This window comes from Gorilla gorilla, chromosome 10, assembly GCF_029281585.2.
Source record: "Gorilla gorilla gorilla isolate KB3781 chromosome 10, NHGRI_mGorGor1-v2.1_pri, whole genome shotgun sequence".
NCBI classification, from domain to species: Eukaryota; Metazoa; Chordata; class Mammalia; order Primates; family Hominidae; genus Gorilla; species Gorilla gorilla.
In genome coordinates this window covers 54,915,906-54,924,103 of record NC_073234.2, presented here as the reverse complement: position 1 = coordinate 54,924,103, position 8,198 = coordinate 54,915,906, and positions in this window count along the sequence as shown.

The window sequence follows — 8,198 nt, the reverse complement described above, 5'->3', positions numbered from 1 at the left end:
AGCATTGCAATTTAAATCCAGGTATGGATTCAAGCCTACTCTCTTAATCCTATACTACACTAAATCATTATTCCATCATTTACTTTACTGCTTTATGATAACACTTCTAAATTTAAGTTATAGTTAACTATTTTTCCCCTACCTTGATTGTGAACTTCTTAAAGGACAAAAAAAGCCTTCTCTATTTTTGGGTGCTTAATGCTTATCTCAGGGTCTGACACGTACAGCCATCTGAAAGTATTGCTAAGGGTTGGGGTAAGACTCAGCTGAAGGCTTGGTCTGAAATGGGGCTGTAATGGTTTCCATCTAGTAACTCAGCAAACATTCATGTGGCCGCTATTTCTGGCACTGTTAGGTGCTGGGGTACAGGAAAAAAGAGCACACAGTCTCTGACCTAGCTTCAGTCTAGTGGGTTAGGTGGACAGGGATAGTCTCCCACTAGCTTTAGTCTAGTGGGTCGGGTGGACAGGAAGACAAAGTCAAACATGTGCTTGGCTAGAGCACAGGAAACCCTGGGAGCCCACGAGGAAAAACACAGGCAGGATGTTAGGGGAGGCTTTTTGCAGGAGGTGGTGCTTGATTTGTGTGTTGATTAAAAATGGGTATTACCCAGCAGAAGAGCAGGAAACAGCATTCCAGGCAGAAGACAAAGCATGTACAAAGGCATATACAAAGGCATGGAGGTGTAAGAGGATGGTGGGTCCAGAGATCTGCAAACAATTCTTTGTGATTGGGACATGAAGTAAGAGGTGAGAAAATGCTATGATGCAGAGCTGGGGAGGAGGGAAGAGTCCTGGTCATGAAGTGCTGTGAAGATTTGAAAGTTTATACTGAGAGATACAGGAAGCCACTTTAAGATTTTAATAGAACTGACATGATCACATGTGTTCCATGGAAAAAATCAGCCTGACTGCCATAAGGGAAATGAATTGGAAGGGGGCAAGGCTGGAAGTCAAGAGTAGATTGTAGAAATGCCAGTGGCCTGAAACTAACTGAACAGGGTTGCAAGCCAAGGGCTACAGAAAGGGTCCTGTCTACAGATGCCAGAAATGGAAACAGCCTCAGAGGTCAAAGACAAGGTCTAGGAGTAAGGCTGACTAGGAAGGCAGAAGTGGATGCCAGTATGGAGTATGGATTTCAAGATTAGGTCCTTGGAGGACCTGCAGAGCCTTTAGCATCTTAGAGGAAACCTCAAAGCAGCAAGGCATATCTCCTCGTCACAAGGGACAGGACTAGAAGGAGCCAACTATTTGGGTCTGTGATCTTTTCTTTCTTTCTTTCTTTGTTTTTTTTTTTTGAGGTGGAATCTCGCTCTGTCACCCAGGCTGGAGTGCAGTGGTACGATCTCGGCTCACTGCAACCTCCGCCCCTCCAGTTTTAAGCAACTCTTTGCCTCAGCCTCTGGAGTAGCTGGGATTACGGGCACGTGCCACCATGCCTGGCTAATGTTTTGTATTTTTAGTAGAGACGGGTTTTTCACCATCTTGGCCAGGCTGGTCTTGAACTCCTGACCTTGTGATCCACCTGCCTCGGCCTCCCAAAGTGCTGGGATTACAGGCGTGAGCCACCATGCCTGGCCGGGCCTGTGATCTTTTCTAATATATTTCTCTGTGCCTAGACTTCTGAACCTATTCTGTATCTACTGTAATCTTTTTCTTCTCTCATTGAACTACTTTGAGATTTTGAGTGATCATTGATTCAATAATTATTCAGCATCCTAGATGAATCTGTCACTTTGATAAAACCTATGGGACTCAGGCCAATAATTAGTATTGGGATTGGAAATCACCTATCTGACTCATAGCCCACATTGGGGAAGCTGATGGGTTCAGGGCACTGTGGAATTATGTAGGCACCTCATTATATCAAGCAAGCTAGAGAAAGGGTCAATAGAGGAAACCAAAATTTATTAATACATATCAGGTCAAACCATATAAAATTTCGTTTGATAGGTCAAAAAATGACAGAAAATTGGAAATTTCTTATGATTCAGGCTGAATAAAAGTCACTTTTTTGTGGACTTCAAAAATACATAATTGGAGTAATCAGTCTGCTTCACAGCACTCTCATGATTGGTCCACATGGGTCGTCTTTTGTGTGTCTATTTTTTCTCCATCTTTCCCCTAGAAACACCAACAAACTACAACATTGACAGTAACTTGCATCTGCCTATGTGCTCTCCCACCATACCCTTTTTCTCCCTCTCCAAACTAACCACTATCTTGAATGCTGTGTACATCATTCCTTTGCTTTTTTCTTTAATTGTTGTATCAAATATATAAGTATGCTAATAAAGATATCATTTCATTTTAGTTGTTTTGAAATTTACAAAAGGATATAATACTAGACGTTTGTGTTATTGTGGGACTTGATTTTTTAAAAAATTTTATTTATTACAAAAATGAACTGTAGTTCACTCATTTTCAGTGCTGTATAATATTCCATTGTGTGGTATACACAGTTAAAGCTACTTTTTGGGTTACTTCATTTAATATCCAAAATAACCCTGAAAATGGCTGTTTAATATTCATACTTACTTTTATTTTTTGATAATTTCTTATTTTTACTTTTTTAATCTGTAGTCTTTTATTCCTCACTCCCCTCCCACCCTTTCCCCCAAGTGCCCAAAGACCATTGTATCATTCTTATGCCTTTGCATCCTCATAGCTTAGCTCCCACTTATAAGTGAGAACATATGATGTTTGGCTTTCCATTCCTGAGTTACTTCACTTAGAATAATAGTCTCCAATTCCATCCAGGTTGTTGTGAAAGCCATTATTTTTTTCCTTTTTATGACTAAGTAGTATTCCATGGTGTGTATATATATATATATATATATATATATATATATCTCCACTCATTGATTGATGGGCATTTGAGCTGGTTCCATATTTTTGCAATTGCAAATTGTAAAGTAAGTGGATTAAGAGCGTGAGATAAGGACTAGGGCTTTAGTTTCAGCTGTACCGCTTTCTAGGCAAGTTATGTAACCTGTTAAGGTTGAGGCTTTAACCTAAAAGCTTTAGTTTCTTCTTCAGTAAAATGCAGATTAAAAAAGTACCTGCCTTAGGGGATTAAGGTGATTACCTTCTGTGCAGTACCTGAAGCACTAAATCATGTGAGTTACATTAAATTTTATTACAAAGTGAAGCAACTGAAGCATGAGTAGGTTAGGGAGCTTGCTGGAGATCACACAACTGATAATGGCAAACCAGAGCTTGAATCCATCTCCGCACAACTACAAGATCATTCTCTTTCCCCACGAAGGGGAGAGCTTTCCAGAAATAGTGTGGCATTGTGAAAACTAGTGTGGAGCAATTACTGGCATTGTGGATAATTAACTCCTTTGCCATAAATATTACAGTAAAATCTGTGATAGTTTATTGGGAATTATAGGCTTCTAAGTGTATCATTGTTTACATTTTTTTTAAAAAAAAAGAAGAATGCTTGTTTAAAATATAATTCACTGTCTCTCCCCCACAAGAATGAAGCAATGCTCTCTTGCTTCATTGCCTTCAATATAGGCCGTAAGTACTAAACATTTCTTTTTGGAGCAGTTTATGAGAGAAGAATGTTTCCAAATTTATGAGACTCTCATGCATTTTGAGAAGAGATTTTCATATTCCACATATTTCCTTCTTTGGATCTTTCTATTTAGGGATCAGTTTAAAAATACAATTCCTCTATCTGAAGCAGAAGGGTTGTGAACCATGAGTTCCACATCTCTTGAGACTTTCAGTCACTTTAAAGGGAAATACAGAGAAAATGAAAGGAAATAAAAAGAAATACAGTTTATTTTTGGCTTAGAACATACCATGATTCCATGATAAGATATAAACTGGTGACACTGGAAGAAAATTTATCATTTACCAAAACTTAAGGGGCATATTTCCCATTTAGAAAAATAAATAGGTCATGCATGGTGGCTCATGCCTGCAATACCAGCACTTTGGGAACCTAAGGAGGGCAGATCACTTGAGCCCAGGAGTTCAAGACCAGCCTGGGCAACATGGCAAAAAAAAACCCGTCTTTACAAAAAAATACAATAATTAACTGGGTGTGGTGGCATGGGACTGTGGTTCCAGATACTTGGGAGGCTAATGTGGGAGGATTGCTTGAGCCTGGGTGGTCCAGGCTGCAGTGAGTTACGACTGTGCCAGTGCACTCCAGCCTGAGCAACAGAGTGAGACTTTGTTTTAAAAAAAAGAAGAAAATAAAAATAAATAGTTGCTTGTTGGAATTGTATCCTTAAAATGGGCATCCTTGATATATTATTTGGCTTCTTTCATTGCCTTATTGACCAGATATCTCTCTTTAAAAATGATTGGTGTGCAATTTTGCTACATTTTCAGGAAGAATATATGATAACTTTGAAAGTTCAAGTTGCACATTTAGGACCCAGGAATAATTCCCCACATCCCTGAGAAACAAATGATTCAGTATTGGTTTATGATTACTTGTCATAAACCATTAAAGATCTTCAGAAATGAATCTAACTGAAGGTCAACACATTCTTCTTTAAGATGTCTTCCCTTTCCTATTTAAAAAGACCATCATTGTTGACTAGGGAGCAGGAGGTAGAGTACATGACATCTGTGTCTATTTTCCACTTTGACTTCTTCACTTGCCCTGCCTTGGAGATACCTGGAAAAACTTGAGTATCTACTCAGCAACACATCTGCAGTCCAGGACACCTGGCCTCTATGTGAACCTCACGTCAATCTTGAGGTTAATGGGTTATACCGAGCTAAAGATAATCGTGTTGTATAGGGAGGCTAAGGCCACCATCCTGTCAGTAAGAAGAGAAAGAGGCTGTTCTCAGAAAATGGGGACTCAGAAGCTAAACATCAGGCTGGTAGGAATCTTATCATCATGAGGTCTTGTTCTCTTAAAATAATTTGGAGCCATGTTTTTCAAATCACATTCCATAGAGGCCCAGGTTAAGGCAGCACCTCATGGACCATTATGGGTAAATGGAGGGATGAAGCAGGTGAAAAGCAGTTGGGAGGCTGAGTTCTCAGTCTCTAGATTTCACTCATAACCCTGTTTCAACAAGCAGAGCTCTCTCTTCACCTACTTTTTAGATTAGGATCTACTGTAGATATTTTTAAGGTAATCTGATGAAAAAGTTGAATTTATTTACCAGAGCTCCTTTTAGAAAAAGTACTGTAAGTTGCTAGATAAACAATACTTAGAAAAGTCATTTAGGAAGGGTTGGAGTAGAAGTGAGGTCTTCAAGAGCAGAATGGAAACAAAAATGTATGGCCAGTAAACTCTCATCTCAGGAAGGTAAGTTCTGATAACTTCAAAGCTTTTGTTTTTCTGAGAAGAATAGGCAGATTTGAAGGCAGAGTCGAACTACCCAGAAGAAGAGGCCATAGGTGGTGTGGGAGGAAGGGCAGACAGAGACAATCTCTAATTCACACCACCAGAGGGACTTGGAAGATCTGTCAAATGGGATTTTATAAAGTTGCATGCAGTAAGGTGTGCAATGTAAAACCCTCCTTTGCTATCTAATCCTCCTGATCCCCAGTATTATTTAGTAAAATTTGCACAATAATGCTTGGAGCTTTTACTGAGGATAGATTCTCTTTGGAGAAGCCAAGAGGCACTGAGGTTTCTAAACTGATGGTGTAGAGAAAAAAGAGAAACTACACACATTTCATTTGCTGATTCGCCAGGACTCCCACGACTCAGTAGCAGGTAATATTCACTGCTAAGATTTATTACAGGAAAGGATACAGAGTAACAGGAAAAATATATGCAACTGTGGAGTCTAGAGAGGTCCAGCACAGGCTTTAATACCTTTCTTGTCCAAGATCATACAGGTGTGTTCTTTTTCTAGCAGTGAACTATGAGGAAATGTGTGGATTTTCTCTGCTCAGGGAAGCCCAAATAAGTCTCAGGGATCCATGTTTTTGGAAGGGTAAGGAGGTGGGGTGCTAGTTAACATAGGCATATCCAGCTGTGCAACCATCCTTGGCCACCCAAAATCAGGACCCCAACAATGAAACCAGGTGCACATGATTAACCTTGGTGTTTGTGCAAAGCAAACTGACAAACCAGTTCAGCATGGTCCATTGCTCCAGGTGAATATAATAAAATCATCAGTCACTAACATAAAGAACCTTCTGAGGGCCACATTCCCAGGAGTTAGTCAAGGGTCACTCATGGTTCCCTTGAAGACATAGGAGGGAGCCACCGGACTTGCTGTGTTAACTCTTTCCTCACAATATGTAGAGGAGAACCAAATCTGGCTAGAATTTGAAAAAGGGATTTCACTGCCACAAAATCACTTATGTGGTAGAGGTTAAAGATGACTTTGCCATCTGGAGGCCGATCACAGGTGAACTAAGAAAGCCTTCCTGTTGTGGGCCTCTGGTTGAAGGTAAGTGAGCGATATTATATCTTTTAAGTCAAAGTGTCTAATTTCATGTCACATGCAGTATTTATCTTGCAAGCGTTTAGTAAATTCTTGCTTAAAAGTTTGAGCCTCACCTCCACTATACTATAAGAAACTATAAGAAATCAAGGGTACCTTTATTCCAACAATTATATTGAGTACCTGTGTACCATTTGCTAGATACTGTTGTGAGTGTTGGGGATAATTTTTTTGTTTGTTTGTTTGTTTGTTTTTGAGACGGAGTTTTGTTCTGTCACCCAGGCTGGAGTGCAGTAGTGCGATCTCGGCTCACTGCAAGCTCCACCTCCTAGGTTCATGCCATTCTCCTGCCTCAGCCTCCCGAGTAGCTGGGACTACAGGTGCCCGCCACCACGCCCAGCTAATTTTTTGTATTTTTAGTAGAGAGGGGGTTTCACTGTGTTAGCCAGGATGGTCTCAATCTCCTAACCTCTTGATCTGCCCACCTCGGCCTCCCAAAGTGCTGGGATTAGAGGCATGAGCTACCGCGCTCGGCTGTGTTGGGGATAAATTGATTAAAAGATAGACAGATGTCTGTTCCTATGAAGCTTATACCTCTTGTGGTGGGGAAGTCAGAAAAAATGTGATTTGAGGAAGCAATCAACCATTGAGTTGAGGCAAAGTCATAAAAGAAGGTTGGTGTCCTGCATGGAAGCCTAGAGAAAAGAAATCCAAAGAAAATAAATGTATCAATATCTCTGGACTGTTTCATTAAACATTTTGGGGGTTGCCTTCTTAGCTAGGGTTACCAACCATTCCCAGTTTGCCTGGGACTGTGGTTTCCAGGATGCAGGACTTTCAGTGTTAAAACAGGACAGTTGGTCCCAGTTTTCTAGCCTATTTCTAGTGCATGACCATTGTACCTCTCCTCTGAAAACTACTCTGTCCACCATATGGGTGGGTCCTGGCAGCTATTTGTACTGTGTTACCCTGCCCACTAAACTACATTTGAGATTAGGGTGGAATCTTGACCCATTACTGGCCGATTTGTTTGTATTGAGAAATTGAACTGAAAACAAGAAGCTCAGAATCTAGTTGCATAGTTGTATAGTGAAATTTCACACACTTCTGTCATTGAGGTCTCTAAAACAAAGACAGTTTTTGATTTTTGGAAGCTGTTTATCTTTTAATTCTCTGAGGCATCCCAATCTTTTAAGGAGTTCTCTCCATCTGACATTCTTGCTTAAACTAATTTAAATGGATTTTTTTGTTATCAGAAATTTGACTAAGCCAAATGTCCAGGTGTATTTCTAAATTTCTACGTCAAGACAAACAGCTCTGGTTCTTTATTTAGAAATGTTCCTAGAATATTCCTTAAGCTTAATGGAAATCTCTCTGGAATAGCTAGCTCCCTGGTTAGAGTACCGTCTTTTTATATTCAGTGGACCTGTCAACCCAATTTCTTTCCTTTCTCACTCCCTTCCTGCCTTCCTTCACTCCCAATTTTTTTTTTTTTTTTTTTAACAGGGTCTCACTCTGTCACCCAGGCTAGAGTGCAGTGGCATGAACACGGCTCACTGCAGCCTTGACCTCCCTGGGCTTCCAAGTGGCAGGGACTACAGGTGCACACCACCTGGCTGATTTTTGTATTTTTTTGTAGAGATGGGGTTTCACCATGTTGCCCAGGCTGGTCTTGAACTCCTGGGCTTCAGCAATCCACCCTCCTTGGCCTCCTAAAGTGCTGGGATTAGAGGCATGAGCCACCATGCCTGGCTTCACCCAGTATATTTCTAATTGTAGATAAATAAATTTGCATTCTGGTTCACTTTGGTAATTT